General features: G+C 38.0%; 1 long non-coding RNA gene across 1 annotated transcript in view; it reads left to right on the top strand.

The window, feature by feature from the left end:
- LOC308060338 overlaps positions 1-23,266 on the top strand; it is an 82,792-nt gene that overhangs the window by 29,081 nt on the left and 30,445 nt on the right. Inside the window, exon 2 of the long non-coding RNA XR_013926679.1 lies at positions 1-23,266. This exon is cut by the window's left edge and continues 7,871 nt beyond it; it is cut by the window's right edge and continues 30,445 nt beyond it. This is a non-coding gene — a long non-coding RNA (uncharacterized lncRNA).

Genomic DNA, 23,266 nt, shown 5'->3' with positions numbered 1-23,266 from the left:
CTGCTTAGCTCTATGAAAATAAGAACCATGTGTTCCACCCCAGAGGTGGCTGGCATTTCAGTGGTAAATGAGTTCATCCTTGCTTTTTAAACTGTTTTTGGATTCAAGTGTTATGTAGATATAAGATATGTATTGTTTCAATTTTATTAAGCCTTGCTCCCAGCTATGAGGACTAAAGCCAGAATCTGGAGAAAGGACCACCCCTTATGATCAATAATAGGTCAACACAGGACTCAAAGAATTTGTCCATGGTAGGTAAATAAAAACATATTAGGCAAAAAAAGTATCTTCAGACAGCTAATCCTACAAATGAAGGAAGAATGTGACAGATTTCTGTCTCTAGAAAACATGGCATCATTAATCATGAAAAGATAACCTTTGATTCAGGAACTTGTAACTTACCAAGTTACTTAACAAATAATTTACCAACACCCAGCACCAAGATGTAAAAGGCAGCAGTTGTATTGATAACATTAGTCTTGATCTTCTCCAACATGAAACATTTAAAATTACTCCATGTAGTATTCCTTTGAAGAGAAGAAAAAGTCTTCCTCTTGCAAAAGACTTCCATAGAAATCTTTTGAATCTCCATAGGAAGTCATCCCCAGGAATGGAGCTTGGAGTTTATTAATTCTTTGTGTCAAAAGTGTTATAAACAGACTACTTTTCTGTGTTCCAGTTACATCTAGTTAAATTAGTGCCATTCATAAACCAAAGGCCTTAAAAATTATAGAAATTTTCACTTAAGTGCAGTGAAAATTGAACTAGATCCGTAGGCTTTGGCTAGACCTACCCACAATAAATCCATATCATTCAGAACCTGTGGAAGCACCTCCCTCCAGACCTTCTGAGTTTCTGAAATCTGGAGAGGCAATAGAAAGACCATAATATATAGTTGGGTCTTGCCAAAATACAGAGATGGAACATAACAGCAACACGCGTTTGCATTTAAGAGCTGGGAAGCTCAGCTCAAAAGGTCTTAAGTCCATAATGCAAAGTTCAGGTTTTAAGTATGTTTTGGCCCAAACAAAAAGAGAGCTTTCATCAACAACCAGGATCATACCAAGAACTCTTCTGCAGATGTAGAAGTGCTGGGTAGCTTCATTCTTTGCTAGAGTGAGGGACTGTTCAAGGCAGCAAGTTCCGTGGCAGAGACACCCTTCATGGGCTAGCAGCTCTGGCTGGTTGCAAGGCCAGCAATGAGTATTCAGGCCTGCCAACTGAGACTGGTTGGTCATGGTAAAAAGGCAGGCTATGGTTTTATAAAGGAACTGTGTATGAGTCTAAGAGGAAGAAAAGAAATAGAGTAAAGAAACTGTCCACACTTTTTTCCTAGAGAATCAGACAATATCAGAATTACATCAGAAAAATATCAGTTCTTCTAAAAGTCGAGATAAAAACAAGTATACATGTGACTCATCAGTGACTACCCCAAAAAGATAGATATTTCTAAGTCTTAAAGTTCTACTTGACTGACTACACTACACATGAAGAAAAATATTTTTTATTTATAAAATACACCTAATGTAGTACATTAGTCTGTTCAGTTAAAAACTCACACAAGGGTGGTGAAAAACACCATCACTTTTCTTCCTTTTAGCAAAGTAAGCCATCATCATACCCATCATTTTCTATAAGCCTCCAGTCATACACCAGTGAAATCCCACAGACTTACTTTACAGTAACTTATACTGATTTACTTCCATATGTATCTTAACTTCAAAGAATTATTATTAAATTTCAGATTATCTATATTTTCAATCTGTCATTTCCTTGGATAAATTAGAAAGTAGCGCCTGTATCTTTGGCAATTTCATGCTATACGAACCACTCATAGATCATTCATTCTGAAAAAGGCTCTAACGTATCCAGATGTGGACTGAACCAAAGTTTTATCCTATCTCAGTAATCCTCAAACTGTGTTCAGTGGCCCACATGTGGTTCATAAGGCCACAGTAAATCCTAAGCAGCTGACCTGCAAAATTATGCTTAAAAATATTTTCAATTTTCAACTGACCATACAGAGAGGACACAAAACCTGCAAGGGACAGTTTACCCAAGGGTGTTTCGGCCCACTGACCTATTCGTTAAAAGACAGAAGGCCAAACTTGCAGTTTTGCATGTTGATCTGTGTATGTCTAGAAATGTGTATCTAATAATCACAGACATTTGTAAGCTGTATGTATGTATAAGGGCTGATTCCATTTACGGTTGTGCAATGTCATTAACTCAAATGGAATTGTATAGCTTTAACTGGGGGCAGAATCTGTCCTAGATAATATTATTGAAATGTTTGGAAACATCTTCACATACTGTTTATTTTTATTTTACAAAGAACAATGTGGTTCTCTGTTCCAGTTTCAAATCAAAAGTAGTAGGGTGCAACTCCACTGACATCAATGGATTCACAATTACTTACAGCAGGTCTGAATTTATCCCTGTGCATCTATATTCATTTAGCATTTCTCCCCTGGGGAGAGGAAGAGGGAACTAAAATGTGACAGATATTTGTCATATTGCCTAATACACTACTGGAAGAAGATCAGATGCTATGCTGATGAGTATGGTATAAATGAACCTTTAAAGAAACTGAAATGTTCACCAACGAACATGAAGGGACACACAGGGACTCTTCAGACTACTTTTCCTTCTTCACTAAAGGACTGACACTGTCAAAGCTATCAAGAAGGGCATAGTGTTTGGTAACCAGACACCTGCTTTGTATTGTCTTCTGTGATCTACACGAAGCCAGCCACACAGCTTACCATGAATGGAGATCTGTATTCCAAAGTGAATAGTAATTAGTTCTTTTTTATGTGTAGTGTCTTTTTTTTAAGACAACTCAGTAGGTGTCTTAATAATTTGCTCATTACTAGGTGGATGAAAATGTTCATCTCATCTGTGAATACCAATTATTCTTCATCTTATATGAGATAAAGCCAGTAAGACAGAGAGTCATCTTTATTTAGATTTGTTTCAGGAGTAAGTTTGGCTTATATGATGCAGTATCTTCAAACACATTTCTAAAATGGGTGCTACCTTTTTTCTGTTTCTCCAAGTTGGTGGTTATTTCTCTGTTTAGGAAAATGCTAGGAAACAATTTATGCAAGAAAGTGAAAGAGAAATGAAACACAAAGGACTGGAGGTTCTTTCTGATCTAATGTAATTTACAATCAGGAAAAAGCTATTGTGAACTGTGGGCTATCTCAGCACCTACTGCAGCTAGGAAAACTGGTTAAACTATTGATAACAGCTGAAGTAAATTACTTGTGTTGTTCCCCTCTATTCTGAATTTATTCTCACTCTCATTATTATTGAAAATAGATGTTGTCTCTGTGAAAGTGAACAAAAGTATGGTACTGCCTCAGTGTGATCACAGAGGATGTGAGGTGACTTTAATCTTCCTGTTTAATCTCAGCATTTAGCAGCACACAATGGAAAAAAGGAGACCAGCCAAATTATGCTTATTATTTACAATTGCAGTCCAAAAGTTTTGATGTGGGAATTAAATCACACAGACTGAGATAGGTTGAAGCCAGTTCTTCACATCTAAACAGTATTAAATTCAAGAAGAAATTCCAAAATCTCTCTGAGAAGTATTTCATTTACACAGTCTCACCACCACAACCAAAACATTTCAAAGGATACCATTTTCACCTGACAGAAACAAACCAAAAAGCTCTTTATTTTAATGTAATATTTTTTCCTATACAAAAGTAAGTCCTACACTTTTGTCTGACAGGATTCAAAGATATTTAAAGGATTTGATTTTATGAAAAACCCTTTGACTTTACAATACCCCCTTGTTTCCTGTCTTCTTTCATCTCACCCCAAAAATAAACAAACAAAAACCTTAAGGCTTATGAAATTTTCCATTAACGCATCTTCCCAGCATGGTGCTCCACATGGCCTACTGTTATTAATTGTCTCCATGTGAGTAGACACAATCATTAGAATAACACGGTAATCATAAGGTGGCTTTTATTCTTGTTTCCCTTTGAAAATTTGCATCACTGTGCATATCATTGTTAGGTGACTGACTAACTTGTCAAAAGAAAGAATGTAGCTGAGTGGGCCAAGGTTGGACTCTTCTGTGATTATACAGAACACCCCAATGATTCCACAGCATTTATCAAATAAAAGGATCTTCTTCAATATTTCATTAATATTCTGCCCAATTTTAAACCCAGAGGTTTTGTAAAAACAAAAGTGGCTCATAATGCCTTATAGGAGGGAAAAAACCAAACAACTGCATTTGACCAAAAATTCAGTATGAATTTAAGTAAGTCAAATGCAGTTACACAGCTAGAAATCTTCCTGACTAGTGATCAGTGCATCCCAACATTTGCTGTTAGTGGCCATGCAGATGTAAATGGACATTAAGTACAAAGATGGTAGCACCATATCCCCTTAATTGCCTTCCTGTGTCAGAAGTTCAATACTCACTTAAAGAGATGATTATTATTGACCAAGACACCAATCTCACTTTAATACCCAGACCTCCCTTGAAAATCTTCCTACCCAAAATTGATCTGTCCAGATAATGCTTATGAACTCTAGCAAGACCACACTGTAATTAAAAATGCAGAAAACTAATTAAGTTTGAATGAAAGGTCTGAAATATTTGAGTGAAGTAGAGAAGATTCAGCATTCTGTTCAACTGATTGATCTGTGAGTTCTTCACCCTTCCCTCAGTACTGTTTGTATTAGGTCTGTCAAATAAGTTTGAAAAGATAACAAGCTAGACCAAAAAATAGCACTCAGCAGAGTGATAGAAAAGAAGACAGCAGAGGCAGAAAAGAGGAAAATCAGGTAGTATTATTATTATACAGGCTTTTTCAACTCTGAGTGAGTATTTGTCCACCAATATTTAAACTCAGGTCTAAAATAAACATGAAGGCACTGAAACCTAAGAAATTGCTGATCTGCCCTGTGCTTGAATATCAGTTTGCCAAAATTCTTGGGTGTGAACATGATCTTTAGACTAGAAAATGACCACGTCTTTATTCAGGAGTCAAATTGTAGGTTGACTATAAACTTCTCTGATGTGCTATCTTGGGAAGACACTCACCAGAGACAAGAACGTAATAAATAAAAGGAAGGATATCAACAGGGAGATTACAGACTGTAAAAAGCCATTTGTGGTTATCCCAAGTTAGTAAGTGAATTTAAGAGAATTGTCTCTTCCTGACTTATATAGCTGGTAGCTTTCTTGGAAACTAGAATTTGGGTTAGGTGGAGACTTCTTTTGCTTTGCATAGCAGGTCTGTCTTGTTTCTTCCCATTAGTCAATTTGCTCTTTGGAAGGATCTAATGTTTTACAGTTGTGTCTTTGAAATGTGTTTTGAATAAAGCTCCAGCCAAGAATGTTGTGTATGTCATTTGTGGGGAAAAGCTAAAGACTGCAGGAGCCTGCCATGGTTATGTAACTTGCTTATTTTTATATCTGTTAACTACTGCTTTTGTTAATAAAGTTCATAACAAAAAGTTTTATAGATTTATTAAAAACTAATAATTTTAAAACCAGTCACATATTTCGGCCTTTTATATGAAGGTTCAATTGTACAAATTTTGCAAATAAAAAACAAAATCCCAGATGATTAACAAAATATGTGTTTATTTAAACATACAAATAAATACATTTTAAGGGGTTTTTACTTAGAAAAATCTGAATTCAATATTTGTCTTGCAAGACTTAGAAATCTGAGCCATGCCTTTGGAACTCTTAATGCACAGCAAAACAAAGAATGGAGTTTCCAAAACTGGAAGGCATATAGGATGACACTTGAGACAATAGGGATATTTCCCAGAAGAAACATGAAAAGGTATAAACTGAGCTAAGACAGACTGTACCCTTTTTGCTTCATGGCATTAATCTTGTACTGTAATCTGTGAAAGTCTAAAGATAGATCAGAAATGATAAATCTAGTCAATATGTCCCACACAGTATTTGGAGTGACAGAACAACATGACTGTATTAAGAAAATGTAAAGCCTCATCCACCCAATGTGAAGTAAACTTTTATGCTATCACTAACGGTACAAGTTTAAATAAAATCATGAAATTTGCAGGCACCAATGAACTCATTTTCATTCTTAAAATGTGAGAATCATGAGTCAAAAAAACATTTCTGGAACACGTTTCTTTATCTGAGCACATTAAGACACTTAGAGCTGCTCCACACCTACTCCGAAAAGGAATATGCACAGTCATGACATAAAAAAATGCATGCTAAAATAAGAATAAAAGCAAGACCAGTGTACCAAAAAGCCAATGTTGTCATTATCACAAGCCCACAAGGTTTTCAGTATATCACTACTTGAATCAGAGACAACCAGACTTGGTTTATTGGCAGGACACTATGCTGAAATCTAAAGAACAGTATCTAATTTAGAGAAAATGGAGTACATCTCAGTTGCCATAATTTTGCATATCTAGACATGACTAACTTGTCCCAGTGTGTGATATTCAGCATGACACAAAAGCCAGCCCATTTGCATCCGGGTTGGAGCACTCTATAGTCAAGAATCTATCACCCTCAAAATTATGAATCACGGTTATGTTGTGGAGCACTATGGACTTTTTTCCAGTGGTTGGATTTTGAATAGCCATATAGGCACACTCAAAGCATCCTGAATTCATAAACAATCAATTGATTTCTTTAAGCACTTTAAAACCCAAGCCATAACTCAGTTTTCATTGTTAAAAATATATCTGGATTTCTACAAACTAGTTAAAAACTCATGATAAATTTAGATGAGAAGGTACAGATTTTATTCAGATTTGCAGTAGCTGTGTGGAAATTCTTTCTAATATAACTTTAGACAGAACAAAAAAAAAACACCCAAAACCTTTAAAAAAGTTTCTGTAAATAGCAAACATATGATTTGCTTGACTCATTTCTATTTTAAACACTAAAGTATATATTACTCATTTCAAACAAAAGCAGACTACTCTAGAAACTGGATTTCATAGGCATCTTCAAGCTTCCAAAGACTGATCAGAAGTTACCTCAATGCATTCACAGTAGAAAAACAAGAAAATAAAACACCATCAATCACAAAGTCCCAAGTTATTTGAATAACATTAAAATTATCACACAGCTAATAATAAGGAAATTTTTATTAACTATGAAAAGTCATTCTTGATTGAGGTAACTTCAGCTAAAACCCACCTTAATGCCTCTGCTTTTTCTCAGTGTTTAGATAAACATTTGGATTCAAACTCTGGGGGAAGGAGGAGAGGCTGGTCTGCCCCAGTGCCCATGATAACCTGAAAATTAATCTTAGAGAGGCAAATCCATGGACTATTTCTTTTGTCTTCATTTGTATTATGTTACCACTTGCCTCTCTACTTTCCAAAATATGCCAGTCTTGATATCCTATTAATTACCATCTCCCCAGTCGCTGCCACCTCCACCCTGTACTTTTAATTCTATTCTTCCAGAATCTGACTTTCTTCACATCCTTCACAAAAAACCATTTCAGCTGAAACACCAGAAGATCCCTCCCAATTACAATGCTTTATTTACCAAGAAGTGTCAACAAATGCACATGATTAAAGTCATGATATGATCAGATTTTTGCCAACTCCTCTGAAGTTTTCCCCATACCCCATTGTCTAATCCCTTGTCCCATTTGATCATAGTGTCTGTCTAATACGGGTTGCAAAAACTTCAGCTGAGGTATCTTGTCCTTTTGTCCATTTCTTTACAGAGTTAAGCACACTCATCAACAATATTCACTGAATAATGAGGTCTCCTAAGGTTATTTGTCCAGTCATTGTACTGGATTGCAGTACAAACTTCTTAACACAGAGCTTGAATAATAATCAAGGTATATTATCATGTAAACAACACAATCAATACATAATTCTATAGCTTTGAGGGACTGGATGAACTTTTAGCACCCTATATAAAATCTCTTGATAACTTCATTACATTTTCAAGTAATATAAATTTCATAAACTGTTTTAATGACAAGGTATGATAGAGGATGCTGTTCTATAAGTAGCTTGCAAGAGAAGGATCTACTCTGATAAGCTTGTAATATATCTTGGATTTAACACAGCAAGGAAAGACAAAGTGAAGCTGTATTTGAGGCGAATGGCTTTAATTATAAAATGTACCTTGAATTAGGGGGATGTCTTATTGCCTTAAAAATAGTAAGTAATGGTGAGAATGCACCTAGCCAACATCAACACAGAGAATAGGAGAGGCTGGATATGAATGAATATGAGTGGATGTTTTTGAAGTATTAAAGGAGAAGTTTCCAAATGCACAGTTTATGACCTACCTAGACAAATCCTTTTGGTCTACCTTCCTTCAAATAATTCCTACCTAATACTCACCTGTCTGTGACTAATTTAGATGGTGAACTCCTTAGGAGAAAAACCATGGTAAATAAATGGTAAATAATAATTATACATACACATAGAAACAGAATAAAACTTCACAGGAGAGAATGTTTGAGGCTGCTACTAGCACAGCCACAGGGTAACATTTCCAGCAATATGCAATGTTTATCATGTTTTCAATCATAAAAAATGATATTAATGTAATATCGTCAAGCTTATCGTATTCAAGCTAAACCAGTTATCCACAGTGTATGGGTTCATCCTGGCTCCTAGGCCTAATTATCGCATCATATATGTAAATCATGCCTGACTTAATACTGCAGCTGTACATCAAAAAGGAAAAATATACAGTAACGTGTTCCCTTGGGATAATATGTATGAACTGGAGTTCTGCCTAATTAACCTGATGTCTGAAAGGTTAAAAGGGGAGTGGTGTGATTATTCTCACTATGACTTTAAGGGTGTTTATTCATGGTGTACTGAAATAGTTGTGTATAGGTGTCATTGCCCTCTACTGGATCAAATCAAAACAGCTCAGTTGTTTATCTCATGGGTTTAATAGAATTATTTGTAGAAATTTTCTGCAATTTAAAACAAAATTAAGTATCAAATTGACTTTGTTAGACAAAAAAGCATATGAATTTTATTCTTGCAACAAATCGTAGTGACTCAAGTGGACTTACAGAAGCAGAAACCTCAGAAAGGAATATGACCATACAATTCAACTTCCATGACTACCCTTGATGTATACATCTACATTTGTTTTTGCTCTTGCTTGACTTATTTACAAGCTGCACTCTTCTGCAACCAGTATTCCAGTTTGGTGGTGTTTCACCATCTTTATGTTGTCATTGTTTCAATCTTCAAGCCAATGTATCTTTATGTCTTCTGCATAGTTTCTCGGCAGATTACCCTGTTATTTTCATTCTTGTGAATGCTGCATTCCAGCAGCATTTCTGATTTCTGATCATCTTCATCCACACAACTAGGTCAATAATTATTGTTGTTGCTCTTTGGGTTTTAATTTGCCTTTGGACCTTTTCCCTGTGGGCCTTTGAAACAAGTTTAAAGCTCTTTTCACTATGTTAATGAGTTGTTCCCCAAAATGACCTCCTTGTCTGTGGGACACCATCTATCTTCCATTGCACTGACATGAAACACTTTAGAAAAGAAGGAAGCTGCAAACTTTACAGGCAATGTTTTCAGTTACAATCAAATTTCACAGGTTTAAAAATAGTAAGATTTGGGCAGAAGATAAGAAAAACTCATTTTCACCTCTTACTCTAGTTTGTGAAAAGGAACATGATTTTTGTATTTATGTATTTAATTTACATAACCTTTAATTTGGCCAGGTCATAACAATTACAATTTTTTTAAAAAAAAAACCATAGAATTTAGGTCGACATGAAACAGGTATAGCCACTTCTCTATCACTTCTCCTTACAATTTCAAAAAGAGGGAATTCACGTAAGGATATGAATCTTTTCTTCAGATCCCTTTAAGTTTACAAGAGTACTTTAGGGCTCACATACACAGCCAGGCAATAACTTAAATACCAGTAGACAGTTCTCAAAAATGTATAGCGTAATTCCTAATTTTTGTAGGACAGCTGTACACTGACAATGGTTTCTTCTGACTGTTCTTTATATCAGTGTCTGTGTGCTGCAGCAGTATAGCTCTGTCCAAGGGTTTCCTCCTTTTTCCTAACAGGGAAAGTTTACAGAGAAATGTGAAGGGTAATCTTGTGTATACTGGTGGCCAGATGTAATGGAATTCTGTGGAAATAGTATGTGTATGTTTTTACACTTCACTGGAAAACATCTTTGCTTTCTGCATCTGAACTTGATTTCCAGTTTCTGACTGACCCCTTCAAAACTGACTCAACTATTTAGTCATACAGTTACAATGACTTTAAAGAAGGACTTGTGCTTGTATCACTTCCATTATTTTAATGTTTACTTGTTGCTGAGTATGATGAAAAGAAGTCTTTGGTCTTTTCGGAAAGTGTAGGGGTGGCAATAAGAAAATCCTCACTATTTTTCACCCACTTCAGCTCTTTTAAAAACTCTTGAAATTAATTCAGGTATGGGACTACCTATTTAGCAGCCCTCTCCACATAAATGATTTCATGATTAAAATTTTCATATGAAATATTTAAAACAAAAACAAAAACAAACAAACAAAAAAACCCAAAAAAAAACCAAGTCCCATTTTTCAGGGAAAAACACCAGAATTTGTATGTGTTATTTCTAGTGATAGGACTCATACTGTTAATCATCACTTTGAAAAGCAGAGGCGTATAATTTACACAGAAAAGTGAATCCAGAATTAGCAGTTTCCAAAAAAGAGAGTCCCAGAGTTTGGCTCTGATCTAAGTTTCCTCAAAATTCAGAAATGGTGAGATCCAGTGGTTTGATTTCTGTTTATCTCTAATAAAACAGAATGAAAATTTCCCAATATTTCCATCAGACAAATACACTTTATCATGAACATCAAAAAGAATCTCAAAATCAGGAAGATGAGTAACACAAAATGAAAATGAAATGGATTAAAAGGTCACTTTGGATAAATATTCAAAGTTTATGAAAATTATCCAGAGTATTCAGATCAGCAAAATAGGAACTGATGTCTCATGAACTCAGACTTTCTGCTTGTTTCTGCCTAATCCAGGCTTAGTATGAGAAAGAAAAAAATCAAAGGAAAGGCAAAGAAATCTAGAAGAAAACTAGTAATGTTATTGTTAAATTAGAGTTATTTTGTCTATCCACATGCTTAGATTTATAAAGTTAATAATATTAAGCAATTACTTTTTCATTTATGGTGAAGAAGTCAGAGAGCAACTTAATGAATAGCACAAGCTACACAGAAAAGTCTGGTTAGCAGAGCAGTTTGGAGTTGCCATAAAAATTTTCAGCTTCCCCTTTCTTTCAAAAGATTAACCTCAATGTCATGCCCTTTTTTATGTTATAGTGAATCAGCAACTTCTCAGCATCAAATTATCAGTGTTTTGTTGTATCGCATCCTGTCTGCAGTCCCATCAATGCCACGAGTCTAATTCAATTATATGGTCATCTTCTGCATTCTGTGGACAGGTCACATGTGAGGTGGCAGCCATGCATTATTTCCAAGGAGGAAACTTCAAAATTTTTTTAAAACATCAAAGCAAAAAGGTGAATCAAGAGCTCATACATACAAACAAGGCACAAGTCTATTCTTCCATACATTTTGTGGGCTATCTAAGAAATTGCCCTGCTTATTACTTTTTTCTCAGGTCATATACATGCCAGAGTTTATCACTTAAAGACCTTTGATGAGAATACAAAGACTAGTAAGAATGAAGTGTGAATGGAAATATCTTTGTGGGAAAGCATCAGAAGAAACCATATTGATTGGCACATATTCATATCCAAGGCTGTAACTGATATCAGTGAGACCAATAAACCTGGAGGAACATGATATTTACATGAAGACCTGAAGGCCTGTACTCCAGTAAGGCCACAGCACAAATGAGTTACTGGCAAGAGGCCTGGCAGCAATAGTGAAAGGACACAAGGTTACAACCCTTCATCTGTGCCATCCCTCTTCCTGCTGTCCCAAGAAGCCAGGCAGCCATAAATGTACCCACAACTAGGGAACAAAACCAATGTAGAGGAATGAAGGCAGTGGGTTGATCAGCATTGATAACATGCAGCTGTGGCCTGGCCTCGAAGGCAGTGGGTTGATTGACATGGACGATGTGCAGCTGTAGCTTGTTCCTGCTAAGTAGTTAAATAGTACTGAGGATTGTGGCATGAATGGGTGTATGGAGGAGGAGCAGTGTGATCTGATATCTGGAGGAAGGAGAAACAGTATGGACAGTAGAATTTGACTGATGGTAAAAGCCTTATTACAGCCTACTGGTTTGTTTGTGCTATGACAAACCAACAGCTATTTTTATTGAGATATGGGTAAACTGAACTGACTTCAACCAAGGGCTACCAAGGTGCTCAGGGTGGGAGCACCTGCCTCCTTCCCTGCTGAGGGAGCTGGGTTGCTCCAGCCTGGAGAATGGCTTTTGGGATGGGCCTAACAGCAGCCCCCAGTGCCTACAGGGATGTTATCAAAAAGATAGGGCCAGATGGCTCACAGGAGTGAACAGCTGGAGGATGAGGCAGCAGGCATAAACTGAAACTAAACAGGTTCACGCTGGATAGCAGGGAAAGCTTTTTCCCTGGGAGGACAGGTGGGCATTGGGGCAGGCTGCTCCAGCTGGGGCAGGGGTGTTGTGGCAATGCACTCCCAGGAGGATCTTGAGCCCTGACTGGCCAAAGTCCTGAGCAACCTGGTCTGACCCTGGCTGAGCAGATCAGGCTTGAGGCCTCCTGAGGCCCCTTCCACCTTAAATTATGTGGTGATCCTACGTACTGTAAGACTTGTGGAAGGCAGAATAAGCAAGATTCTAAGGCAATAGATCACCTTAAGGGTTAGACCTATCCAAAAGCTGGTTTGTTGCTGCCTGTCAAGCGGAACCCAAGAAATGAAGTGAGGGCTGGGTAGCTGGTGTCTCTTGTCCTCCACATCTCTCACAAGTGACCTTGGCAGACCACTTGGTGTCTCAGTGCTTGTAAGTACGTGGGTGTGGGAGTATGAGTGAGTGTGATGAGAACATGAGGGTGAGTGAATGAAATCAGTTTTGTTATTACCTTGCCCTTTCAGAAGCTTACTCACTAATTTCCCACAGAGATCCCGTTCCTAAGCGACATGATGGATCTAAAAGTGAGAAGGTTTTACAGGGAAATACATTTGTGGCAGAATCTCTGTCTTCTAAGACCAGTAATTTCACAGGAAGGTGCATCAGGCTTAGCTCTGAGACCAGTTTTATTTCAAGAGAAATAGAAAGAGGAAAATGTTCTTATTTTGTGATTGTTTTCATTCTGTATTCTATAATGGGAAGCACACCCAGCTGTTACATGGGCCACTGGTGCCTTTTGTGGGAATCATGTCAGTCTTTTGATCAGATCTTTCAGAAGTGATCATCAGACATGTAGAATTCAAACAGGAGCACCTCAGACTGTGGCCATTTTCCTTTCCAGTTGTACCATGCGTAGTCCAGAGGTGGAAGAATGCTGAATTTTTTCTTAAAAATAGTGCTGGGTATAGAGTGTGGATTTCACAAAATATCCATGCTATTTTAAGAACAGAGGTTTGTGAAGGAAAACAGAGGTATCAAAGAGATTATTTTTCTTGAAAAGGCTAAAGGTGTCTTCACAAAAGCTAAGAAAATTTGCTCTACCTCTGTAGCCTGCTTTTGTGGTCAGCAGGGAGAGAAATCCCTTAAGCGAGCCCTAAGGCTTAGACTTTATCTTGACTTTAGCAGAAACTTAGAGACTGGTGTTTTATTGACAACCTCTTAGATGGCTGATTAGTAGCAGCTAGTATGCACATTATAGCAGAAGGCCATGAACACTCTGAAACAAGCTTGAGCAAAGAATCAGCAGGGGATGTAAGCTGGGGAAAGCGTCAACAAAACCCAAACATAGGCCAGAAAAATGACTAGTGCTAATAGAAAACTGATCTTAACTTGTTGACGCTGGGCACCTGAATTAACCTAAAGGTAAAGGTGAGCATATTCTCAAAGTTAAGAACTTGTAGTCAGAAGTCTGAAGGTGAAGTTCAAGGCTGGTTTGGGTTGGTATGGATGCTTTGCTACTACCTGTCAGACCACAGAGAAAATGATGACAGTGATGGGATCACTCTACACTCAAAGTCAGATTGATGTCTCGGTTCAGGTTACCTGTCAACATTCAACTCTCTGAATTACCAGTAAGACAGAGCTAATTAACACAGTTACTGGAATCTAGAGCTAGACTTAGAAATTTTTAGCTACATGTAAATATAAGCGTATCAACCTGCAAGATGAATTCCACCCCATATGTCAGTCAACCAGGTGCTATGAGTATTGAGTGAGCCTGTAGTCCATAAAGAGCAAGTCAAAATGTAAAGACATTTGAACTCTTATATATCTTTAGCCCATCTGGGAAAATGGCAAATAATACATATGTGCAGTTTTAAAACAACAGTACTGGGTAAAAGGAAAAAGGAATCATCACAGCTTTTCTGAGAAACTGAAACTGTAAAGGAACACACAAAAAGACCATCCTGTTCTGAACACCTTCTGTCTAAAACCAGACTAATTAAAGTGAGGAAAAAGAAAAGATAAAAGTTAAAATAATTTGTCCAAACATGCCTATACTTCAATTTACTGAAAACATCTCCATATTTTGGCGTTGAGGAGTATGTAAGAACTGTGGTGGAGCAGAGGTTTTAGAAGATAATGGCTTGGTGAACTGGTTCTGGGAGCATAAGAATATACATGGACCTGGTCTAGGAGCGTGAGAAGCACATAAGACACTGTAGCAGGCAACAAACACCAGAGTGCTGCTCATTAGCAAATTTCTGCTTTAAAATGCACTTAACGGAGGCACCTAGCTTTTGAACATGTTTAAACTACACTGAGTAAGGAAACTAGGCTTGGGCTTAAATGTTTTCTGGAATCAGGTCAGTGAATGATTTGACACATACATAACTTGGAAATTACAGGAATGGACAGAACTGAAATGTGCTGGAGTCAAAGCAGATAAATATCAGAGACAAACTGAGCTTGGCAGAACAGGTCCTTAAAAAGGGAGAATTGTGCTGACAAGATCCTTAACTTCCAAAGTGCCTATATTTTAATAGTCTGTGCCTTTCAGAAATACATTTAAGATTCACAACATGAATATCAAACAAAGTTTACTGATGTTTGATATATTTGCTTGTGAATAAGCATAATTTCTGCAGTGTTTTAGAAACGTTTAGTAGGTGTATATATGTAAAATAAACAGGAAACTAAAAAATATCTCCTTATACTGAATGATCCTTTTGGAGAACAGATGAGATCTATAGCAGTGATTTTATCTACCATGTAATTTATTTTATTTCCAATTTTATTTGATTGCATTAACCAAGAGAATGACTTAACCAGAAAAAATGGTGAAAAGAAAATTAAAGCCAAGTTCCAGATGTGTAATAGCTTGTTTTCCAACAGCGTGTTTTTGAAACAGATCAGTTTACTAAAAGATTAAATATTGTTTGAGGGGATAAGTGAAAATGTTGTCAACACCTTCCATTTCTAGCTGATGGATTTGAGACTGGTGAGAAGTAAAGACCATTTAAATAGTGTGGCAGGAGATAGGAAATATGATGACAAGCTGAAGAACTATATTAAGCAATGCAGGGGAAGTAGAAGGTGATAAGACAGATAACAAATATAGCAATCTCCACAACAGGTGAATGCACTGATCAGAACACATGAATCAGAAATAAAGGGGTAAAAGTGGTGAACTACTACTTTTGAGATCTAAAACCCTATGAAAACAGGTAAGATTAAGAATATGGAGAAAATAAAGCTTCATCATCTCTACTCTATGATCCTCTATCTGAGCTGTTTACGCAAGGCTTTACTGCCCCTGCCTACAAAAAAAAAAAAAAAAAAAAAAAAAAAGGACAAGGGGAAAAACCCCAACTTTATCAAATCTTTCTCTCTCTGCACAGGCTGCCAGAGAATTGTACGTGCTTCTAGTTCAAGAGAAGCTTCAATGCCAAAACTCCTGAGATCCACACAGCCTCTGGGACTGGCAGCAGCACGAGGCCAAGCTCTGACAGGGGCTTTTTTCACACTAGCTCTGCAATGCAGTTGCTCTTTTCATAGAGGAGTGGGAGGCTGATCACTTTCGCCCTCCCAAAATGTGTGCCAGGATTGAAGATTTGCCCTTTGAACAGAAAAGTCATTCCTTTGGTTCCTTGCCACTATTTAGTTCTGAGACCAAAAAAATATATTCACTTTTTCCTCTAATCCAGTTGTGATTAAATATTGCCTGCTATAATCCCAGATCTTCAGTAAAATCTACAAGTGGGTAAATTCAGTAGCCCAGTCAATAAGGTAACAGTTAACGGTGAATCAGGAAAATGCAGGTCGTGGAAGTCAAAACTCTGGGAGGAAGTGAGAGATGAAGGTTAAGATGAAGAAGAAAAGCAGATGAAGCACAAAAGAATAGTTTCTTAGCAGGGGAACTTAATGTTTTGTTTACTTGGAATTCTGGTTTTAAAGGGCTGGTGAAAGAATGATATCAAAATGTTAGGGAACTTTTTTATTAGCTGAGAATAATTCTATGCCACATTTTCATATGTATAGATATTTGTAAATAAATGCAGCTGTATATAAAAATATGTAATAAGTATAATTAAATAAAATGTAACAGTAAATAAAGTAACTTTGAATACATAAATATTGAGAGTCATCTTCAGGAAATAAAAAGTCTATCTGTATGTGTTTTATTGTGATATAACAAAATTTCTTGTAAAAATAATTGGAAATAGGAATTCATATAATAGAATCATATTTTTATATAATAGAATTATAGAATCTTTGAGGCTGGCAAGCACTTCTGGGGGTCACCTAGTCCAGCACCCCAGCTCAGAGCAGCATCAGCTAGAGCAGGGTGCTCATGGACCATGTCCAGATGGCTTATGAATGCCTCTACAATCTCTCTGGGCAACCTGTTCCTCTGTTCAACCACCCCCACAGCAAAAAGCTTTTTCTTACATTTAAATGGAATTTCTTGTGTTTTCAGCTGTGCCAAATTACCACTTGTCCTGTCACTGAGCACCACTGAAAAGAACTTGTCTCTGTCTTTACCCCACCTTCCACCTCCATCAGGTATTTGTACACATTGTTAAAATCCCCTGAGCTTTCTTTTTCTCAATGCTGGTCTCTCAGGCTCTCCTCATATGACAGATGTTTCCATCCCTTAATCACCCTTTTGCTTCTTTGTTGCACTCATAATATCACCTAACAGCACCACAAATTCTAAGTGTTGTTTGACTTCAGCTGGAGCAAAGTTAGGCCAAGGTTCCATGCTTTTAAAATCCCCCCATGCCTTACACTGGCATTGATCACATCTCTTCTGGGAATGGGCCAAGGTTCTTCCCAGTGGAGTGTTTTACTTCAGAGACCACAATCATAATCTGCTGTCTTCCATCGTCTTGTTTCAGATGGCAATTTGACTAATTTCTAAAAGAAAAATTTAGTGACATGGACTGGCTGATTAAATGGGATTCCTCCATGTTCAATGCAGATACAACCAGGTTCTTTAGTTTTGATATTTTCTTCTCTGTTTTAATTAATAGCAAAGAAAAAGAACAACTCAGAGGTAAGGGGGCACCTGGGGAGGGTTCCTTATATCTCCATCATTTGTTTCATGAATGCTCATGTCTAATGCATTCCTGTGTAGTGCCCTGTGTTCAACAGGAAGGGTGGAGTCTAGCTCACCTGCACTGAGGGCAGCCTTGTGAGGGGGGGGTTGGTCATGGGTGGTATGTCTGGAGGCCCCCTCAGGCCAAGCAGGCTCTAGGGAACCAGCATTGCGGGTGACTCATGTGATCACTGATGGATCGATGTGACAGCAGGTACCACCACTGCTTTACCCAACTTGAGTAAATCAAGCTTATTCTGAGCATACTCAGTGCTGCAAGCTCCACAGAGGACTAAAACACGAAGATATTTCTTTTCTTAACTTCAAAAAAAACTCTGGCAGGAGGTAAGCAATCACGGTGGGAAAAGTAAGGACCTGACCCAACATGACCAGGAGCACAGGTTTAGACTCATTATAGCATTTCTATCTGAAACTTTATACACCGAAGATGTTAACGATGTCTCCATACATTAAACAGGATTTCCTAAAAAACACTGCTGTGTTTAGGCTCCTGAAATGTTGCTTAACAGAACTCCAGGCATGCAAATATATTATTGAGTGCTGGTTTTCAGGGCCCAAAATCTGTCTGTAAAATGGGGAAAACGGTACCTTACCTACCAGAAACTAAACACAAACTCTCAATAACACCGCACTCTCAGGACCAGAATGAATGTCTTTCAGAGTGACAGTACAAGGCACAGGCTGCCTCCTAAGTGGAAGTCTACTTAGAGCATTCACAAAACCCTGACCTTGGAGCTAGCATCAGCTAATGCCCAAGAGAATTTCTGGGGCCAATCTCTAAATGCTGCAATGCTGACCACTTAAATCTGTACGGGAAAAATAGCAAATAGACAGCAAAAACACTGCTCCCAGTCTTCCTCTCTCTCCCCTCCCCAAGACTCTGAGAGACATTTCTCTGAGAAATGTCATCCGTGACATAGAACTTCTTTAATTAAAGATGACAATTCAAGTGAGGCAGAATGGGATGTTATATCTCCCAGCTTGCCATTTATAATTGTGAGTAGGTCAGTCACAGAGCTGTGTGCTCTAGAATCCTTGTTTTCCTTTCCAAAATTTAGTATTGAATTGGAGTGTGGGTATAAAGTAATGTTTTCTGTATTAGATTCTGCCTTTCATATTAATTCCTGTCAGTTGCAGTGACACTTGCATGCGAGAGCACATTTGATCAGCTACAGACTTCCTCATTGCTGAGCTAAGCCAGAAAAACCCTCCTGACTGCAGCAGAAATGTTAGCAATAATCCTAGAGAAATCATGTGTTGCCAGCCCTTAATGGCCAGCGCTCTGATTAACAACCTGAGGTAAACAAAAGGCAGTTAATAACATAAACCACTGTGGTTTGTAATATCAATAATGCCATGAAAAGACAGAGTTTTGGAGGACTATTGCTGATATAAAGTATATTCAACAACTTACACTAGCAATGTTATATATTTAAAGGAAAAAATATGGGCTGGGTACAACATCAGTTGTTCCACAGCATTAACAGCCCTATTTTTCCTTCCAGAATACAGCTCTTTTGGCTATGTTTACAATTTTACTTTTGGATCGATACAAACTTCATAGGGCAGGATTTTTTCTCTGCTTCTCTCACAGCAGTAAGAAGTGCCAGCACAGTCAATATACAGAATTGCCTGGCTCAGCACCAGAGGAGATAGTGCTAATCAAAGTAACAGCAGCAAAACTTGAACCAGCCCATAGAAGGAGAAGGTATTACAGACTAATTCATTAATCTGTTAAGCCCCTGTGTCAGCGAGAAGTATTCTCTTTAGTCAAGTGTCCTTAATAGGATATATCAGGCTCTGAACCTGAGGCAGTTCAGTTTTTAAGTCCAGCAAAAACTACCCGGACAGGGATCTGAAATGTAATAAAACCATTTTCTATGTGTATATGCATCTGGGCATCATCTAAATGATCTCTACTGCTGAAGGAGTTATAATCAAGTTATGCCTGAGCAACAACAAAACATGTCAATTTTTTGCATTTGGATAAATGATCACTAGAAAAATAGACAGAAAAATAACAATTATGTAACAGCAAAACAGATAGAAAAATAGCAATTATATAACAGCAATTGCCTGCTATTATTAGCCTCACACAAAAGTCATAGTGCAGTCTCTCCTAATAATCGTGAAGCCCGTCTGTCTATATCCATAGCAGGAGTGATGACGCCAGGAAGCAGCATGTTCTCGGAAGCACACTCGGTGGTGGGACACTCCGCAAGGCACAAGCCAGTTAACCCATTCACTGGTTTTCCAAATCTGAGACAAGAGAATAGTAGTAAACCTCTTCAAACACCAAAGAATTCAAACTAGGTGAAAACAATCAGGTTTCACTAAGGAGCCAGGAAGGAGTAGGCATTTTCCCTCCCAGTCTTTGCACTCCAAGATGGAAAAGCACAGACTGCATTCTGTGAAGCCAAAGTTTTGCCTCCGTGTCACATAAAATAGGTCTGATGAGAATTTAAAGGAAAAGCTGGGGTGGTTTATTATTTTATTTCTGTTCTGCCTGTAAACTGTGAAAGTCTCTAGAAAAATGGACAAAATTTTGCTTATGGTTTTAATACAAACCAAAATAACCTGCCTCTGGCTGACACCAGTGATGGAAAGTTTACAGAAAAGGATTTTGTTTCAGAAAGTTTTCAGTTTCCCTCAAAAAAAGAAGGATTATCTATTGGAACCTGAAGAACAAACTTGCATATGGCTGAAAGAGGAGAATAACAGCTAGTATTCCACACTGCATTCAGTAACTAGAATAACAGGGTTTTTTTCAAAATTTGCTGTATAGGAAAATGGAGAAATTACTGGCATGGCAGCAGCAGGGACAGAGAAGGGGAACCCTTTTTACAAATAAAAGTTACTATTAGTTGATTATTTAGGGTTTGGGTTTGTTTTTCTTCACCAAGGTGCCTGCATTGGAAAATGAGGTGAAAGAAAAGAAAAACGTTTTTTGCTTTGGGACTTTCAATAAGAAAACTGAACATTTATTTTTTCAATGAAAACTCTTGTTTAACAAAACTTAAACAAAATATTTCCTTTTGTACTGAACTATTCTGAAAGAGGAGGAGCATAATTTCTCAAGCAGCTCTACTGACAATGAAATTCTTCAGGATTTCACAACATTACTTCCTACTGTGTTTCCTCCAACTCCAGAGAAAAACAAATGCAAAGATTTGCAAAGCATTAAAATAATGGCAGGCGTATGATTTATTGTACTACGCATGATTTAGAGCACCATGTTTAATCCAAGCTGGTAGCACATCTGCAATGGCATTACATGACTTTTCTCAATAAAAGAAAACAGTGGCAGGAAGCAATTACATAGAAAGGCCCACTAATTTAAGGCATGTAGCCTTTGAAAATAGGAGGCATTAGTCCCTATATAAAAGTTAAATCAAATCATGCAGATCACTCTGTAATTATTCTTTTCTCAAATCTTGTTAGATAGAAAGATTATTGATATTTCGGAGGCAAACAGCAGGGACACCACCAGCAGTAGTAGCTTCACTTTGTTTGCCAGATTCAGAAATGAGCCAAATATTACCCCCGTCCTTTCACTGCACTTTACCTGATCAATCTGAATCTAACCAGCTCATCTCTCCTCGATCTCTGCACGAGAGCGGCTAAAAGGAAAACAAAAAATCTCACTCAAAAATGTGCCTTACTGAGCTTCTTGTGGCTCCCGTTGCCAAGGAAACCTGAACAAATTCCTCTCAGAAAATACCCTCAACTGCTTAAGCCAGCCAGGCTTTAGCCTGGTATCAGGAAAGGGAACAAAGACCAAAAACAAACAGGACAACATGGTTGTAAAGCCCATTGGGGAGAGAGAGAAAAAAATAAACTACAGGATAAAGCATCTGCTAGCAAAGAATATCTTTCATTTAGGTCAAATCAAGGCTTTTCAATCTCTGTCTATTGTTCTTCCTCTGGAGGAACCCGTTACTTCAGACAAATGGGGGAGAGAATAGGTCTCTTGTTTCAGTTATTGAGTTGATGGTGTTACAAATCATCTGTCTTTCGGAAAATCGTCTATTAGCGTTCTCCGATCCTTCGTGAAAAGGAAGCTGATTAAAATTATTAACAAAATTATCTTCCACTTTTTATTTTGAAGTATGATCCTGGCTCAGAGAGGAACAATATCGGTAATTATCACTGGTTTAATCAGATGCCTTTTGTACAGTTTTCTCTCTTCCTCTTCCCTCCTCCCTTTCCTATTTTCTTTTCTGCTTTTTCTGATTATAAATCTCAATGGTTTCATTAAATGTTTAGGGCCAAATTCTGGCACTCTGCAGAGCTGGCAAGAAAACAGGCATATATTAATGTTGCAAAAGCATCTATATTACAAGCCCATGTCCTGGCCAGCCCAAACCCTGCACACTTCATATCCCTCCCCTACAGCATCATTCCCTGAAGGGGTCATTTGTTCCAGGAGAGAGTTGATGCATGGGTTGGGGCGCTTAAAGCCTTGTGTGCATGGCTTATAGACTGATGATCACATCTTCTGATCTTCTGGGCCCACCCTTTCTATCCTCATCATCACTGTATGGGAGCGTTCCACCGCCCTGGAATGCACGTCAGTGGACCCGCCACAGCCACGTGAGACACCGCGCTTGGGCTGAGCCTTCTCTTCTGCCTCAGTCTGTGGAGCAGGTTGACCAAGGTGGACAAATACCTGAGAGCAGACCGCTGGCACTTGCAAGGGGCAGGAGGAAGAGGTCTGAGTGTCAGAGGTGGCTCCCAAGAGCTTTTATGCCAGATTAGATCAGGTTTGAAAGGGTTTTTTCCTGACATAATATGAAAGCAAATAAAGGCAATCCAGTCTCAAATCAATAGAAGAAACCTTCTGAACTGATGCCTTTTTCTGCCAGGCTCACAGCAACGGAGTCTATAAAGCATGGGGTGATCATAAGATGGAAAGCAGTCAAGGATCATTCAGCTGCTACTTGGAATAATAATTAAAAATGAATGAACAAGTCTATAAAAACATGTTTAAAATATACATTTAATTAGACGTCTCTCTGATCCTCTGGTACTGTGGCAGAGGACTTCTGAGGAGCTAGAAAAAGAGGGTAAATCACAGTGAGTTTGGGACAGACGCCATGAGAAAGCTGGGAACTAAATCGAAGAATTGCTGAGGCTTCCCCGGCAGCCTGAAATAGTCACTTGCCTTGCTTATGCTGCAGTCCAGACTTGGCATTTTCCACCCTTGCTTTAATGTTATTTAAACAAATATAAAGGGATTGTTTTGGTTTTTTTCCCCTCTGTGAATTTCCTTAAAGTTTTTTAGATAGCAGATAGGAAAATGAGCAAGAATGTGAAAGAAGCTATGTCAGAGAAGCGTGTGAGAGTTGGCAAGAACTCTTTGGCGCTATTGTGATTGACCAGCTAAGAATGCAGCAAGAGCCAAACAGCCCTCTCTGTGGATTATTTCTGCACAGGGTATTCGTGAGTTTGTGCTTGTGGAATTTCTGCCTGATCCTTCCATTGGGAAGATGGGATTTACTCTCCACATGGATTGGGAGGAAAGTTCAACCGCCCAAACCTTCAGTTCCTGGCAAACTTGTGTATAGTCAGAGCCATCAATGCAGCCTGTCTGATACTGGGGGGAAAGCACATTTTTA

This window comes from Falco punctatus, assembly GCF_963210335.1.
Source record: "Falco punctatus genome assembly, chromosome: 3".
Classification (NCBI taxonomy): Eukaryota; Metazoa; Chordata; class Aves; order Falconiformes; family Falconidae; genus Falco; species Falco punctatus.
Note: the sequence above shows the minus strand (reverse complement) of the source record. Positions and strands in the feature narration are given on the sequence as shown.